Below are 18,721 nucleotides of genomic sequence, written 5' to 3'. Positions count from 1 at the left end.
AGGATAAAATATTTGCAAATGATACATCTAATAAGTGGTTAATATCCAAAATATATCAAGCGATCATACAGCCAACAGCAAAAACTAAGCAGTCTGGGCTTCCCTGGTGGCGCAGTGGTTGAGAGTCCGCCTGCCGATGCAGGGGACACAGGTTCGTGCCCCGGTCCGGGAGGATCCCACATGACGCGGAGCAGCTGGGCCCATGAGCCATGGCCACTGGGCCTGCGCTTCCGGAGCCTGTGCTCCGTGACAGGAGAGGCCACAACAGTGAGAGGCTTTCATACTGCAAAAAACAAAAACAAAAAACTGAGCAATCTGATTAGAAAATGTGTAGAGGATCTAAACAGATGTTTTTCCAAAGAAAACATACAGATGGCTTACAGACAAATGCTGGTGAGGATGTGAAGAAAAGGGAACCCTCCTACACTGTTGGTGGGAATGTAAATTTGTACAGCCACTGTGGAAAACAGTATGGAAAGTTCTCAAAAAAAAAAAAAATACAACTATCATATGACTCAGCAAATCCACTCCTGGTTATATATCTGAAAAAAACAAAAGCACTAATTTGAAAATGTAGGCACCCGAATGTTCATAGGAGCATTATTTACAATTGCCTAGATATGGAAGCAACTTAAGTGTCCATCAACAGATGGATGGATAAAGTTGTGGTATATAAACACAGTGAATACTACTCAGCCATAAAAAAACAAAAAACAGAAAAAAAAAAAAAAGAAATTCTTCCATTTGCAATGAAATGGATGGACCTAGAGGGTATTATGCTTGGTAAAATAAGTCACACAGAGAAAGACAAATGCTCTATGTTATCACTTACATGTGGAATCTAAAAAATGAGACAATCAAATGAATATAAGAAAACAGAAACAGACTCACAGTACTGAAAGGAAACTAGTGGTTACCAATGGGGAGAGGGAAGGGGGAAAGGCAAGATAAGGTTATGGAATTAAGAAGTCCAAATAAATAAGCTACAAGGATATGTTGTACAGCATAGGGGATATAGCCAACATTTTATAAATTTAAATGGAATATAGTTTATGAAAAGTTTGAATCACTATGCTGTACACCTGAAACTAAAATAATATTGTCAGTCAACAACAGTAAAAATAAAAAAAAAACTATATATATAAGGAACTCATCAAGTAACAAAACAGAACAAAACAAAAAGCAAATAAACTGATTAAAAAATAGGCAAATGACCTGAATACACATTTTTCCAAAAAGACATACCAACAGCAACGGGAATATGAAAAGGTGCTCAATATCACTATTCATCAGGGAAATGCAAGTCAAAACTATGTCATAGCACCTCACTCTCATTAGGATGTTTATTATAAAAGGACTAGAGATAAGCAATGTTGGTGAGGGTCTGGAGAAAAAGGAATCCTGGACACTACTAGTGAGAATGGAAACTGGTGCAGCTATTATGGAAAACAGTATGGCAGTTCCCGCCCAAATTAGAAACAGACTACTGTATGATCCAACAATCCCACTTCTGGGTATATATCCAAAGAAAATGAAATCACTATCTCAAATAGCTATCTGCACTCTTGTGTTCATTACAGCATTATTCACAATGGTCAAGTTATAGAATACATCCTAAAAGTCCATCAGTGGATGAATGAATAAAGAAGAAAGATATATGTATATGTGTTTTTTATATATATATATATATATATATAATATTTGTAGTATAAAAATTATAACAACATAGTTAGAAACTAAAGAGGTAAATTCAAGCCCATATCTACCTAGCCCCCAAGTTAATGACATTCTTTTCCTTATACAGTTAGGAAAACAATGTCTTCATGTTTCCTTTAGTTTTCTAAGCAATTACCATCACATTGAAAACCAGCAAAACAAATAACAACTGTGCGCACACACACACAGACACACACACAGACACACACAAGTGTTTTCAAAAAATATTAGAGTATTTCAAACAATTTATTTTCCAAACCTTAATGTCGAATTAATAACCTCAGCTATTTATTTCAAACTGTATATAGAACATTCTTTTATCTTTAATATAAAATATATTATGTGAAATCAGCATAATTTTTATCACTGTAGATTCTCAATACTTGCAAAGTTTCTATATAATTCTTCAATAAGTCCCTATGTCTAGAAAAGGTTAAAATTTTAATTCAACATCAATGATGAAACACCTACGAAATCAAGACAGTGCAATTCAGTGGAACCTGGCTGGATATTCTGTAAGAGCTGCTATTATTATATGCCTATGCTTTCAGAAAATTGTATCATATTATTTAAAACCAGCCCTTATAGTCTATTCCTACTTTACTGTTTTAGAATAAAGTATTTTCAAACACTTGAATTCATAAGGAGAATCTTTTTTAAATATCAATGAAATGTCATTTCTTCATGTTGAACAACTCAAAACTGGCTAAAATTGTTCTCTTCAAACTTTCTGAAATATTTTTATCTAAATTCTAGAACAATCAATAGGTTTCAACAGCAAGTGTGAGAATATTTCAAATGCCAAGGTGGATGAATTTCAAAATTAATTTTATAATCACCTTTTTCATCATAATAAAATTGTGCTAAATCTTAGAAAAATAAATTTTACTGTAGACTCTCATTTTGATCAAGATTCAGTTGAGTTGCACTTTTAAAGTCTGTAATTTACTTTCACATGCAATGCTATACATATATATGCTTATAAAGTTAATATATATGCCCATTGTATCAAATATTTGAAAATCTGTTACATCAAAACCACTTTATTGGGCTTCCCTGGTGGCGCAGTGGTTGAGAGTCCGCCTGCCGATGCAGGGGACACAGGTTCATGCCCCGATCCGGGAAGATCCCACATGCCGCAGAGCGGCTGGGCCCATGAGCCATGGCCTCTGAGCCTGTGCGTCCCGAGCCTGTGCTCCACAATGGGAGAGGCCACAACAGTGAGAGGCCCGCGTACAGCAAAAAAACAAACAAACAAACAAACAAAAAAAAACCACTTTATTATACAAAATACTGATTATTTTATGCATATTTATGGTTCAAATAATTGAAAAATCGTTCCACTTTGTTCTACTTTCTTTTACTGTAGGGATTTATGTGCACATAATATTATGAGCTGCATGGTGTTTAGGTAAGTTTTCTCTCTTATGATCCCAAGTCCAAAACAAAAACATCTTATTTCTGAAAGGAAAAAAAAATCCATATATGTTTACGAAAATCTTATCTTTCAACAGCAAGGATGACAATTAGAATAAAAATAAACAAAAATGTCCTGTTCCCAGCAGTATAAATATGGTGATAACACATCAAAGCATGTGGTTGCATGCATTTTTATATTGCAAGATGCAGCAAAACCTACCTCTCTTCTCTGCTCTTTCTAGATGATACACTTCCTCATGAATCTAAGTGCAGTCATGGGATAGAGTAGGAGGTTCTACTATTTGTATGCAACTGCTCTTCTTTTTAGCTCTTGAGGTAACTCAGGCAAAAATATAATTTAAGCATAGAATTTCAAATTACAGTGCCAACAAGTATGTTTTCACCAATTTTGTTTGTCCTAACTTTTCCAACATACAAAAAGTAAAGCAGACTGTAGTGTGATTTTTGACAATAATTTTTCAAAGAGAGACACAAAATGGTGCACCCAGAAATTTAAATTGTTCTACACTTTGAATGCACATACCAAAGAAAGGATCTTTGTTTTTTGCTTGTTGGAATGGAAATATCATCTATATCCATTGAATAGCAATGTATTTCTGGAAATTAATCTTACAGAAACATTATCAGAAATATGGCTAGAAAAAAATACAAAGATCTTCAATGCATCCATGTTGTTATTTCCACAAAACAGACTCAACTATAGGTTCGGTCATGACAATGTTATGCAGTTAATACAGTAAATAATAAGGATTATTACATGGACTGGAAAAGAAAGTTGCCTGTGAACTATATTAAATGTATATTGACATGACTTAAATAAATGTATTTTTCTGACTGAAAAACTAGAGGTTATTATTTAAATTAACCATAAAAAGGTAAAAGTAATAAAATAAATGTCACATTTAATTCCAGATGCCACTATACATAATCACTGTCCTTAAATTGGTATTTCTCTTATTACTTGTTATTTTTCTATTCCCGTATGTGTGTGGATTTCTTTTTTTATTAATATTTAGTTGATGTACAATATTATGTTAATTTCATATGTAAAATATAGTGATCCGACAATGAAATACATTGTGAAGTGACCACAATGACAAGTCCAGTAAACCTGTCATCATACAAAATTATTAGAATATTATTAACTATATTCCTGATGCTGCATATTACATCTCCATGACCTATGTATTTTATAAATGGAATTTTGAACCTATTAATGCCTTTCACCCATTTCGCTCATCCCCCAACCCCCTCCCCTTAAGCAACCACCCTTTTATTTTCTGTGTCTGTATATCTGTCTGTTTTGCTTTGTTTGTTCCTATGTTTTGTTTTTTAGACTCCCCATATAAGTGAGATAATATGGTATTTGTTTTTCTCCATCTGACCTACTTTATTTAGCCTAATACACTCAAGGTCCATCCATGTCATCACAAGTGGCAAGATGTCATTCATTCTTATGTCTAAGTAATATTCTATGGTATGTCTTCTATCTATTCTATTCATCTATGTATTCTATCTGTCACATTTTCCTTAACCTCTCATGTGCCTATGGATGCTTACGTTGCTTCCATACCTTGGCTGTTGTAAATGCTGCAAAGAACGTTGGGATGCATATATCTTTTTTAATTAGTCCTTTTGGTTTAGGGAAGTACTCAGAAGTGGAATTGCTGGATCATATAATAGTTCTATTTTTAATTTTTTTGAGGAATCTCCTACTGTTTGCCATGAAGCCTGCCTCAAATTTTATTCCCATCAACAGTGCAGAAGGAAATCCATTTTCTCCACATCCTTGTCAACATCTGCTATTTGTTGTCTTTTTGGTAGTAGCCATCCTCACAGGTGTAAGGTTTTGGCAAGGATGTGGAGATTTCCCTGATGATTAGTCATGTTGAGCATTTTTTCATGTGTCTGTTGGCCAGTTGCATGTCTTTTTTGGAAAAATGTCTATTCAGATTCTCTGCCCATTTTTAATCAGATTTTTGGGGGTTTATCTTGTGATCAAGTTGTATAATTTCTTTATATAATTTTCATATAACCCATTATCAGATATATCTTTGAAAATACTTTCTCCCATTTATGTACGTTGCCTTTTGGTTGCATTGATGACTCCTTTACTGTGCAAAACTTTTTAGTTTGATGTAGTCACATTTGTTTATTTTTACTTTTACTGCCCTTGCCTGAGGAGACAGTTCCAAAAAATTATTGCTAGGGCAATATCAAAGAGCATACTTACAATGTTTCTTCTGGGAGATTAATGGTTTCAGGTCTCATATTTAAGTCTTTAATCCATTTTGAGTTTATATTTGTATATGGTGTAAGAATATACTTCAGTTTTATTTTTTTTACATGCAGCTGTCCAGTTTTCCCAGCACCATTTATTGAAGAGACTGTCTTTTCCCCATTGTATATTCTTGCCCCCTTTGTGGTAGATTAATTGACTATATAAAAGTGGATTTATTTCTGGGTTTTCTATTCTGTTCCATTGACCTCTGTGTCTGTTTTTGTGCCAGTACCAAACTCTTTTGCTTACTGTAGCTTTGTAGTATAGTTTGAAAACTGGGGATAAGATACCTACAGTTTTGTTCTTCCTTCTCAAGATTGTTTTGGCTATGTGGAGTCTTTTGTGTTTATACACCAGTTTTAGAATTATTTGCTTCACTTTTGTGAAAAATACCATTTGTATTTTAATACGTCTTACACTGAATCTGTAGATTGCTCTGGGTAGTATGGGCATTTTAACAGTATTAATTATTCCAATCCATGAGAACAATATTTTCATTTATTTGTATCATTTTCCAATTCTTTCATCAATGTCTTATAGTTTTCAGAGTACATGTCTTTTACTCCTTTGGTTAGATGTATTCCTAGGCATTTTATTCTTTTTGATGAATTGTAAATGAGATTGTTTTCACAATTTCTCTTTCTGAAAGGTTGATTACTTTATAAAATTATACATATATTTGTATATTAACTTTGTATCCTGCAACTTTACTATGTTTCTTAGTTCTAATAGTTGTTGTGTTTTTTTCCCATGGGGTCTATAGTGTTTTCTCTGTATAGTGTCCTGTTATCTCCAAACAGTAACAGTTTTCATCCATCTTTTCTAATTTGGATTCATTTTATTTCTCTTTCTTGCCTGATTGCTGTGGTCAGGACTCCCAATACTATGTTAAATAAAAGTAATGATAGTAGGCATCCTTGTCTTGTTTCTGATCATAGGGGAAATTCTTTAATCTCTTCACCTTTGAATATGATGTTAGTTGTGGTTTTGTCACATACGGCCTTTATTATCTTGAGTTAATATCCCTCTATACCCATTTTGTTGAGAGTTTGTTTTTATTTTTTTTATAAATGGATGTTGAGTTTTGGTAAATATTTTTGCATATCAATTGAGATGATTACATGATTTTTATTTTGTTAACATACTGCATCACACTGATTGATTTGCAAATATTGAATCATGCTTGCATCCCTGAGATAAAACTCACTTGATCATGATGTATGATTCTTTCAACATATTGTTGAATTTGGCTAATATTATGTTGAGGAATTTTGCATCTATGTTCAATAAGGATGAAGGCTTGTAAGTTTTCTTTTTTGTAGTGTCTGGTTTTGATATCAGGATAATGTTGGCCTTGTAGTAGAAAGAGTCTGGAAGTGTTTCTTCCTCTTCAAATTTTGGAAATTATTAGGGAAGAATATGTATTAAATTTTTTTAAATAAATGTTTGGTAGAATTCACCTGTTTGTTGGGAGTCTTTTGATTACTTATTCAATATCACTATGTCAACTTAAAAAATATACAACGTGAGAGTCATGAGTTAAGTTGTATTTGGGGCAAAATGAGAACTGTAGCCCAGAAAAGAGCATTTCAGATAATTCTGAGAAACTGCTCCAAGGAGGTAGGAGGAAATGTCAGTATATATGTGATTTTGGTGAAGGGGGAGTACATGCCATCAAGCACATATTTTTTTGAGAAGGTTTCTGCTAGTCACAAGGAGCAGGATTTTAGTGCTTTTCTAGATATGAAGAGATATAAAAATTGGACTCATAAAATCAGCTCCTGAAAATATCTAACGATCTGAAGACATGTTCTGCCAGTTTTTCCCAGAGCACAGAGTGCCTTATTTCTGCCCTCCACCCTGAACTCCTTCCAGGGGGTGTTGAAAATCAGCAGCTGCAGCAGCACGTGATTTAATCCTTGTAGAGGTAGATGACAAGTGTCAATGGCAACTGCCAATTTGTAGTTGACAGCTATTAGTAATTGGTCTGTCAGATTTTCTATCTTCCTGATTCAGTCTTGAAAGATTATGTAAGGTCCAGTCACAACTGTTGTGGGTGCTCTGGTGTGCAGGGTTGACCCCCAGGTTGAGATCCTCTTTGGAGGAATGCTGGCACTGGCTGATGGTGTCCACCAGGTCTAGCGGGTTGGGGGGCACTGCTTTAGAGGGTCTCTGCTGCTGGCTGAGGGTGGCTACCAGGAATGGTGGAGGGGGCAGGGGGCTGGCTGTTGAAACTGAGCAGGACACTATGGGGCTCCTGTGCACAAAAGCATTTTTGTGTCCCCCACTTCTTGATTTCAGGAAATAAGCTTCATTCAGTCTCCATGCCCTTCCCTGAGTTCCAAAGGGCAGGTTCAAACAGTTGCTATTCAGGGAAGGGAGGGGATTTGGAGACAAGGAAGGAGCAGTCAAGAAACAATAGCGCAGCCTTGGGGCTGGGTCCTGGTTCCCCCTCGAGGGATATCCATAACAGTATCTATGAGCTCTTTTGCAGAGGCTGAAACCCCCACCAGGTGGGAGAAGCTAACTGTGTGCTGCCCACAAGCATGTAGATCCCAGTTTGGTTGGAACCAGATGGTTGATGATGCTGACTCCCACTTACTTCACCACCAACCAATCAGAAAAATGTCCACGAGCTGATCATGCCCTCTTTGAATTATTACTATAAAATTCTTCACTACCCACTCCAGGTTGGGACACACAGTTTTGAGGGCATTAACCTGGTGGCTCCCTTTGCCTGGCAAAGGAATAAACCTATTTTTTCTACTTCACCCAAAACTCTGTCTCCGAGGTTTAATTCAGTGTCAGTGTACAGAGGCTGGATTTGGCATCACTGTGTCGGGTCCACAAGTGAACCCAGGATAAGGTGAGCAGTGCTAATAGCTTAGATGGGGAGAGTCATAGATGGTGCTGCCAGTGCCAGACCAGCTAGGTAGAGTGTGAGCCACAAACAAAAAACAAACAAACAAAAACTGACACCCACCAACTCATCCATATGCAAAGAAATTTCCAAAAGATCCCTGTCTCTCGACCACATAATGTAAAACTAGTCAATAAATCTCCTTCACGTAAGAAAGAGGTGCTTTTCAAGCTGCTGCCTAAGTGCTGGGATTTGGATCAAGTGAGTTTCTCTTCTGTCTTTTAAGAGCAGAGGTTTAATTTCCTACAGCCCTCTGGCTCTCTTGGATATAAATCGCACTGGTTTTCAAAGCCAGATGTTCTGGTGGCTCACCTTCCTGGTGCAGGACTCTCAGGCTGGGGAGTCTGATGTGGGGTTTGGAGCCCTTGGTTCTCAGGGCAACCTCTGATGGTTGTGCTATCCCTCCTTATGTGGGTCACAGTGCCAGAGGTGGATGTCCCAGCCAGACCGTGTCTCCATCCCTCCTACTTATCTCAATGTGGCTTTCCTTTTTATCTCTAGTTGTGAAAATTTTTCTCTGCTAGTTGTCAGGTCATTATCAGAAATAGTTTTTCTACATGTAGCTGTAATTTTGGTGTACATGGGAGGCGGTGAGCCCCGATCTTCCTACTCTACCAACTTGTCCCTCATGTGGATTTCACTATCCCCAACATTCTCCTTTGTCTTTAGCTGAAGACGGTATTTAAAGTGAGGGCTTCTGCCATTTGGGGAATTACTTAGTTTTCCTGGGTCTCTTCCGTGTGTACAATGTTATCAAACTTCTGTTTGATTTTCTCCTGTTAATCTGTCTCATGTCAAATTAAATTCTTAGACCAGCCAGAATAACCTAGAAGGATAGAGGAAAATTTCTTCCTCCCCAACATCGTAAATGTACAGTAAGCATGAGAGTATGGTTTTGTCATAAAGAGAGATATATTGATCAATGAAACAGAATATCATGTTCAGAAATAGACTCAGAGAGAGATGGCCAATTGATTTTCAACCAAGGTGCTAAGGGAATGCAATATGAAAAGAACGAATTCTTATCAAGAAGTTCTGCAGAGAGAGTTGATATGGGGAAAAAAATGAAGTGTTTTTTAATCATTATCCCATGTACAAATATTTAATCAAAATGAATCATAGACTAAAATTCAAGAGCAAAAACTATTAAACTCAAAGGAAACACAGGAAAAAAAGTTAGTGACATTTGCCTAGACAAATATTTCTTAAAGAAGCCACCAAAATATCATGGAATGTGAGTAACACAACAAAGATAAATTGAACTTTGTCAAAATGGGAACAAATCAACCCTGGAACTGAAGATTGACTGTACTTAAAACAATCAAGATGATGCTGGTCAGACCATTGCATGACCAACTTCAAGATGACTGTCACGGGCTTCCCTGATGGTGCAGTGGTTGAGAGTTCGCCTGCCGATGCAGGGGACACAGGTTTGTGCCCCAGTCCGGGAAGATCCCACATGCCGCGGAGCGGCTGGGCCCATGAGCCATGGCTGCTGAGCCTGCGCATCCGGAGGCTGTGCTCCGCAACGGGAGAGGCCACAACAGTGAGAGGCCCGCGTACCACAAAAAAAAAAAAAAAAAAAAAAAAAATTGATGACTGTCACAGCTGATGGTACTGTTTCTGCACGTAGCCCTCTGCCTATAAAAGCAGTGATTTCCCAGTGATTATCAGTAGGGGTAGTAAGCCTTTGGACAGGAATCCACCATCCCCTCCCCCACCCTACCCTCTGTTGCTGGCACCTGAAATAAAGCAGACTCCCTTCCACCAATCTTGCCTCTTTATTGGTTTTTGAGCTGCGAGCAGCCGGACCCCACTTTCAGTAACAGTGCTTCCAGTCAAAACTTTTGCATTTATTTTTTTCTTCTTTTTCATTCAAACCCTACACTCGCCAATATCAAATCTTCTTTTGTTTTTGATAACACATAACTCTTTTAAGTATCTATTCAAACCTAATATGCTGTTTTCCCTTACTGAAAATTCTCACTCAAAGAGAACAATGTTATCTGCTTTGCTCACTGATGTATCCGCAGCAGCCGGCATATGGTAGACAGCCAATAAATGTTTATTGAATTGAGCCCACATGGACTTTAATTGATGATAAGTAAATTAAAATAGTGTTTATATATTAAAAATATAATTATAATGGAGCACAATGCAGAAATGCAATAACATTTTAAAATAAACTATGAGAGTTTAAAGAACATTCCCTTTGTAACATAGTGCTGTATGTAAACATACCCTGTGAGTATTGAGTCCCTTTAATCTGCCCATAGGATAAATAAAGGTAAGTGTGAAAAGTACTAGCCTGACCACACAGCGAAGAGCAAGCATCAAGGAAGCTTAAATAGAATTCCCCCCCAAAAAAAAAAGATCAAATGAACTTATTTATAAAACAGAAGCAGACTCACAGGCTTAGAGAAGGAACTAATGGTTATCAGGGGATTAGAGTAGGGAGAGGGATAGGTTGGCAGTTTGTGGCTGACATGTACACATGGCTATATTTAAAATAGATAACCAACAATGATCTATTATATAGTGACAGGGAACTCTGCTCGGTATTCCATAATAATCTAAACAGGAAAAGAATTTGAAAAAGAATAGAAATATGTAGATGTATAATTGGATAACTTTGCTGTACACCTGAAACTAACACAACACTGTTAATGAATTATACTCCAATATAAAATATTTTTTTAATTAAAAAAAATTAAGGGCCAGTTTGTATGTCCATTCATTCATTCATGAAATACTTATTGAGAATTTACATGAGCAAGACTTTAGAAAAACAGGATAAACATATCAACTAAATCTCTTCCCACATGATCCCTATGTTCTGATGGAGACAGACACACAAATGTTGATGAGTGCTAAGAAGAAAAGTTCAGTAGAGAAAAAAAATTGGGAGTGGTGAGGTGGGGACACTAGGAAAGGCTCACTGAGAATGCCGCTTGGAAGTAAAGGCTTGACAGTGGTGTGAGAGGACGCTTGGAGAAAGCTGAGTGATGTGTATCCCAGGCCCAGGGAAGAGTGAATGGAAGGGCGACAGGGACAGATCTTCCCATAAGTAATTAAAGAATAGCAGAGGGGAGTGTGTCTGAAGGGGGAGGCAGGAAGGAAGATAGACCAGAGACAGATTGCAAAGGGCTCATGGGAGACTGGTCACAAAACTGAGCATTAAGGAGCGATCACTTTTAAGAATGATAGGATTAATAATTATGACTGGAAACAAACAAACAAACTGGGACATACATTCATCCTATTTGCAGGTCACTCTAGGAGTTTTAACACTTACACTGAGTGAAAAGAAAGCCACTGGAGAGGGTTGAGCAGAGGGATGATATGATCTGACTTCCATAATAAAGGAACCACTGATTTCAAGTCAATAACAGAATCAACAGTACGAAAAGGAGAAGCAGAGGCAGCAGGTAGAGAAAAGCTGCTGCAAGAAGGCGAGGGTCGGTTAGACCAGGGTAGGAGAGATGCAGTGGAAGAGGAAAGCAATTGGGATATATATCTATACATCTCTATCTCTATCTATCTATCTATCTATCTATCTATCTATCTATCATCTATCTATCTAAACAGTTAAGGATATATCCATCAGCAATAAATCGAAGAACTTTTGGTCTGAACTTTGAAAATGATGAAATTATAGAGAGTAATAGGGATTGATATTTATTCTATTGTAGCACCACTTCTATTGACCCTGAGGAAGATTTTTTTTTTCTCTGTCTCAACTTCAAAGGAGATTATTTTAAACTTATATTATACTGCCACTATTATATAATATTTTAGTTTGTTTCTTACTTTTCTGAGCAAAGAGCCACCAAAGTGAATGTTTCTACTTAATTTTAGCATTCAATTCTTTGTCTACAAATAAGTCATCATCTTGAAATGAGTCCCTGTGTGTCAGAGAAAGTTAAAAGCCAAGTTTGTTTTCATTTACCTGATTAACATAAGGATATTATAAATACACGCCATATATATCAAAGATTTAACCAAGCTTGATATTTCCAGAAATTAGGTTTTGGATGCAGGGCTAACGGCATGAAGGTGTAACATAATCTGTTTCCCTGGATCTGTTCAGAGCATTAGATAGTTCAGAATAAAAGCAGTGACAAAGTGGACAATGATTTTACACTTGCCATTTAACCTTTCCTGGTGATTCAGTGATTAGTCTCACTCACAAACTATAGAAAACAGACATGGGAGGTACAAAATACAACTGGGCTGCACAAATCCTTCCTGCAGGTCCATGGTGGTTTTGAAAGGTTACATGATTTGTCTGAGGTAACTCTCTGCAAGGGAACTCTTGAATACCATGGAGTCCTTGGGGTTGCCCTTCTGCTTTACCCAGGTCTCTCAGCATCTTCAGTTTTTTACATTTTTTTTCTCAAAACTAATAAAGCTAGTTGCCTACTCACATTATTTTCCTACTAAAAGTGAGTTTGAAATATTTCCCTATGTCTAAAAATCATAGTTATGTACAAGAAGAGCTCAAGACGTGGATAAATTAGATTGTCACTCTTATGGGGGCATTTTAGAAAGAGATGAATATTGTTAAATAATTTCAGTCTCAGGGTTTCATATTCTTTGCTGTATCCTTATATTTCTTGTTTAGTCTTTGCTTATTTGAACGACAGACCGATTGGGAGTTTAATGCTAGTATCTGGCTGCCACTGTTAATCTATTTAAATTTAAATGTTAAAGATATGTTGTAATCATGTTAAACTACTGTGTTGTTTTAGTATGTCACAAGTTTTAGGCAGTGTTTTTTGGCTGGTCAAAAGCAGTGTAGGTTTTCAATTAGTTTTAGAATCTAGTGAGCAGATTGTTATTTACATTTTTAGATTTTCAAGATGAGACGTCATAATCCTTTCTTTCCTTATAAAGTGTATTATTATTGTTCAGTAGTTTTGACCATGTTGATCCACGCGTGAATTTGTGTTCACACAATTACCCTTCAACGCAAATATACGTTGGGCCATGAAAATTATAGAAGTACAGGTAAAATGAACCAGTAAATAAAATAAACTTCAAATTTGCTGTATAATATGTTTTGCAGAGTTTAGAGGATATTTCAAATAAAAAAATGTACACTTAAGTCTGCTCAGATATTTGTATTAATTTTTAATTTTATATAAATCTGTTAGGTTTTCTTCCTCTTTGCATGCCTATAATGATCCAAGATGATTAATTCACATCTGTTGTTTCCCTCAACTAACCCGCCCCCCGCTCCTTTTGAGTTCATGTCATGTCCTGGTTCTAGATGTTTCACTGCTGTATTTTAATATCATTTGCTGTATTTATTCATTAATTCAGTAGGTCCATAGTTCTGTCAATCATTCAGTCCTTTGACCAAGATTTATCTGCTAAGCACTGTTTCATCAGTAGCCCTTGCAAATGACTTGTATAAAAACTTGAATACATTATTAAGAAACGTATTTTGGATTATTTATTAGAGAGATATCTGTAGAACCATCATGAGTCAGGCAGAGTGAGAGTGAGTAAATACTATACCAAACCCTTTGCCTTCAATGCAGTAGCTGGTTAGAAAGGCATTTTTACATGAGACAGACAAGTTTCTCTTCTTCTTAGAAAAAAATTCATAGTATACACATTATGATATTCAATTACCCTTACCAGACCTTCTGTACCATCTCCTCTATATATTTATCTTTTTGGAACACTTTTGTCAGGGATGCTTCCAGTATCTTTGAATATACGTCCTACAATGTCCTATGTCATTGTATGGCAAATTTTCGGAGACCTTTTCTGTCTGAGGATAATATTATTTCCTCACACTGGAATGACACCTGGATATCACATTATAAGGTTAAGGTTTTTGGTGTCTAAAGAACATTTCCTAGTTGTCTTCTTATTTCTAAAGTATCTGTTGAGTAGATTGGTGTTGGTCTGACAGGGCTCTTTGATTGCTATTTTGCTCTTTTTCTCTATAAACTTTAGACAATTTTTTTTTCAATGAGGTTCTTAATTTTTAACTTTGAATCTAAGATTTTTATTTTTTATTAAATTCTAAAAAACTTATCTGCATTTTCTTCATTATTTATTAACAGAATGTCTCCTCACCATGAACACACATCCTCCAACAGGGAATTTCATTGCAAACACATTGTCTCACCTCCTCCAGCCCTCCTCTGAGCTCTTCTTCCCCACCCCAACAGTTTATTATGAACATTTACAATCCAATTAAGAGTTGAAAACATCTTACAGTGTATTTGCATTTGCCTCGATTTAGAGTCTAAAATTAAAACATTATTGTTGTTGCCTTAACACATCTTTTCTATCAATCCTTTCCATTATGCTTGATTTTGTTTTTTTTAGATATTTAGTTCACATTGTATTGACTTTTTTGCTGTCTCTAGAAGAATTTTTCAATCTGAACTTTTTACATTCTACCTCGTTTATTCTTACCTCACCTATTAAAAAAAATAGGGACAAATCCAGGAAAATGCAGTATCAAAATTTGAAATCAAGGAGAAAATGGTAAATAATTTTATAAAGCAAGAATGCCAGCAGCTGTATCAAAGCTGGAATAATATTATTTTCTCAACTAAATAGAGGGGCTTGATAGTACTATTATACAGCTATCTATCCTATTGTATTTTCTATTTTAATTTTTATGTACTTATGAGTAATAGTTCATATTTTTCCTGTTAAGAATTTGTCATGTGACAGATCACTAATATTACACCTTTTTAATACTGTTGGTATCACCATTCTAATAATTCTGAATCAGAGGTTATATTGTATTCAGTTAATTTTCTTTCAGGGAATTTTTCTTCTCAGATATTTAGTTATTTTGACCCATGAATTGATGCTCGCTTGTGTGTCAGCTACTCTGCCTGGTCACATGTACCTTTGGAAGTGCTGAGAGCTACATCATAATTTGTGTCAGTTCTGGTTGTGTTAAGAATTAGACAGGGGTGCCTCAGGGCAGAAAGCCTTAGGCACCAGAAGCCCACTACCTGTCACTCCAATTTGCTGCTGTGACCCTGGACAGATTTTCACTTTGGGGGAGACAACTTTACTCTCTATCTACAAATTCTGGATACTTGGGGATGGAGAAAAGAAAATCTGAATCATATGTGTAAATCTCACTGTACAGAAGTGGCATGTATCAAATCTTGTGTGAACATTAGCTATTGTAAACTGTTTCCACTACTGTTGAATTAAACAGATGATAAATCTAAGTCTTAATACATACAAATTTATTCTGATTAAAACTCTTATATTGAGTCTATTTTTCACATCATTCACAGATGTTTCTGATAACTATCACAAAGGCTTCTGACAAAGGAAATACAAGTTTATATGTGATAAGTAAACTTAAGTACTAAAAAGTTCATTGGAATATAAGGAAAGTAAATGTCTTTGTTGCATCTTATAAAATTGGAATTATATATATATGTATAAGTATACATGTATGTATATATATTTTTACTTTATTATCTTTATAATTTTGAAAACTATCAATGCTAATTAAAAGTTGTAAAAAAACACTTTCAGAAGAATGTTTACAATTCAAAGAAGAGATGAATGATTAAACATTTAAGAAGTTAGCAATAAACAAAAATTTTCTGTTCATTTATTAAGTATCTAATATTTAAGTCTTAAAATTCATGACTGCTGTCATAAATAATTTAGACAAGGACATGATTTATGATTATTTTCTCACTTCATTTAACTTATTTTTTTTTAATAGGAAGAAATCCCAATTTGTCTTGGTGCAAATATTATAAGGAAAATGCAGAATCAAATTTTGAAATCAAGGGGAAATTTATAAAACAAGCACATTTGTAGTTACATCAAAATCTGGAATTATATTGTATTCTCAATAAAAAAGAGGGACTAATTGTAGGATTCCACATAGCCAAGTAAATACAGAAAGGGCAATGCTCATATGGTTTCAAACTTCAAAAGCAGCATGACCTATGACAAGAGCTGAATTCCCCACTGGAATTATATCTGAAAATTTTTATTTGATATAATTATTTCAGAAATTTTGGATGATGGAAAACTCTATATCTATGACTATATCTAGTTTTATAACCTCTGCAAAATAACTATCACATTCATCTTCAATTATATTAGTCAACACCATAATAGTATATCAACATATACTATATATAATATGTAAGAGTATAGTTAATAGTGTATTATAGGGACCCTGAACCAAGATGGTGGAGTAGAAGGACATGCTCTCACTCCCTCTTGTGAGAATACCAGAATCACAACTAGCTGCTGGACAATGATTGACAGGAAGACATTGGAACTCACCAAAAAAATACCCCACATCCAAAGACAAAGGAGAAGCCACAGGGAGATGGTAGGAGGGGTGCAACCACAGTAAAATCAAATCCCATAACTGCTGGGTGGGTGACTCACAGACTGGAGAACACTTATACCACAGAAATCCACCCACTGGAGTGAAGGTTATGAACACCATGTCAGGCTTCCCAACCTGGGGGTCTGGAAATGGGGGGAGGAATTCCTAGAGAATCAGACTTTGAAGCCTAATGGGATTTGATTGCAGGACTTTGACAGGACTGGGGGAAACAGAGACTCCACTCTTGGAGGGCACACACAAAGTAGAGTGCACATCGAGACCAAGGGGAAGGAGCAGTAACCTCATAGGAGACTGAAAGAGACCTACCTGCTAGTGTTGGAGGGTTTCCTGCAGAGGCAGGGGATGGGGGTGGCTCACCATGGGGACAAGGACACTGGCAGCAGAATTTCTGGGTAGTACTCTTTGGCGTGAGCCCTCCCAGAGTAAGCCATTAGCCCTACCAAAGACCCCAGGTATGCTCCAGTGTTGGGGTGCCTCAGGCCAAACAACCAATAGGGAGGAAACCCAGCCACACCCATCAGAAGTCAAGCAGACTAAAGTTTTACTGAGCTCTGCCCACCAGAGCAACACACAGCTCTACCCACCACCAGTCCCTCCCATCAGTAAACTTGCACAAGCCTCTTAGATAACCTCATTAAGCAGAGGGCAGACAGCGGAAGCAAGAACTACAATCCTGCAGCCTGTGGAAAGATAAACACATTCACAGAAAGGTAGACAAGATGAAAAGGCAGAGGGTTATGTACCAGATGAAGGAACAAGATAAAACTCCAGAAATGCAACAAAATGAGTGGAGATAGGCAACCTTCCAGAAAAAGAATTCAGAATAATGATAGTGAAGATGATCCAGGACCTCAGAAAAAGAATAGAGGCAAAGATGGAGAAGATGCAAGAAATGTTTAACAAAGACCTAGAAGAATTAAAGAACAAACAAACAGAGATGAACAATACAATAACTGAAATGAAAGCTACACTAGAAGGAATCAATAGCAGAATAACTGAGGCAGAAGAACAGATAAGTGACCTGGAAGACAGAATGGTGGAATTCACTGCTGTGGAACAGAATAAACAAAAAAGAATGAAAAGTAACAAAGACAGATTAAGAGATCTCTGGGACAACATTAAATGCACCTACATTCACATTATAGGGGTCCCAGAAGGAGAAGGGAGAGAGAAAGGACCAGAGAAAATATTTGAAGAGATTATAGTCAAAAACTTCCCTAACATGAGAGAGGAAATAGCCACCCAAGTCCAGGAGGCCCAGCAAGTCTCATACAGGATAAACCCAAGGAGAAACACTCTGAGACATATAGTAATCAAATCGGCAAAAATTTAAAGACAAAGAAAAATTATTGAAAACAGCCAAGGAAAAACAACAAATAACATACAAGGGAACTCCCATAAGGTTAACAGCAGATTTCTCAGCAGAAACTCTACAAACTTTACAGACAAGCAAAAGCTAAGAGAATTCAGCACCCCCAAACCAGCTCTACAACAAATGTCAAAGGAACTTCTCTAAGTGGGAAACACAAGAGAAGAAAAAGACCTACAAAAACAAACCCAAACCATTAAGAAAATGGTCATAGGAACATACATATCGATAATTACCTTAAATGTGAATGGATTAAATGCTCCAACCAAAAGACACAGGCTTGGTGAATGGATGCAAAAACAAGGCCCATATATATGCTGTCTACAGAAGACCCACTACAGACCTAGGGACACATACAGACTGAAAGTGAGGGGATGGAAAAGGATATTCCATGCAAATGGAAATCAAAAGAAAGCTAGAGTAGCAATAATCATATCAGATAAAATAAACTTTAAAATAAAGAATGTTACAAGAGACAAGGAAGAACACTACATAATGATGAAGGGATCAATCCAAGAAGAAGATATAACAATTATAAATATATATGCGCCCAACATAGGAGCACATCAATACATAAGGCGACTGCTAACAACTATAAAAGAGGAAATTGACAGTAACAAA

The sequence above is a fragment of the Orcinus orca genome, chromosome 9 (assembly GCF_937001465.1).
Source record: "Orcinus orca chromosome 9, mOrcOrc1.1, whole genome shotgun sequence".
Taxonomy (NCBI): domain Eukaryota; kingdom Metazoa; phylum Chordata; class Mammalia; order Artiodactyla; family Delphinidae; genus Orcinus; species Orcinus orca.
The sequence above is the reverse complement of the archived record's forward strand: the minus strand, read 5'-3'. Positions refer to the sequence as shown.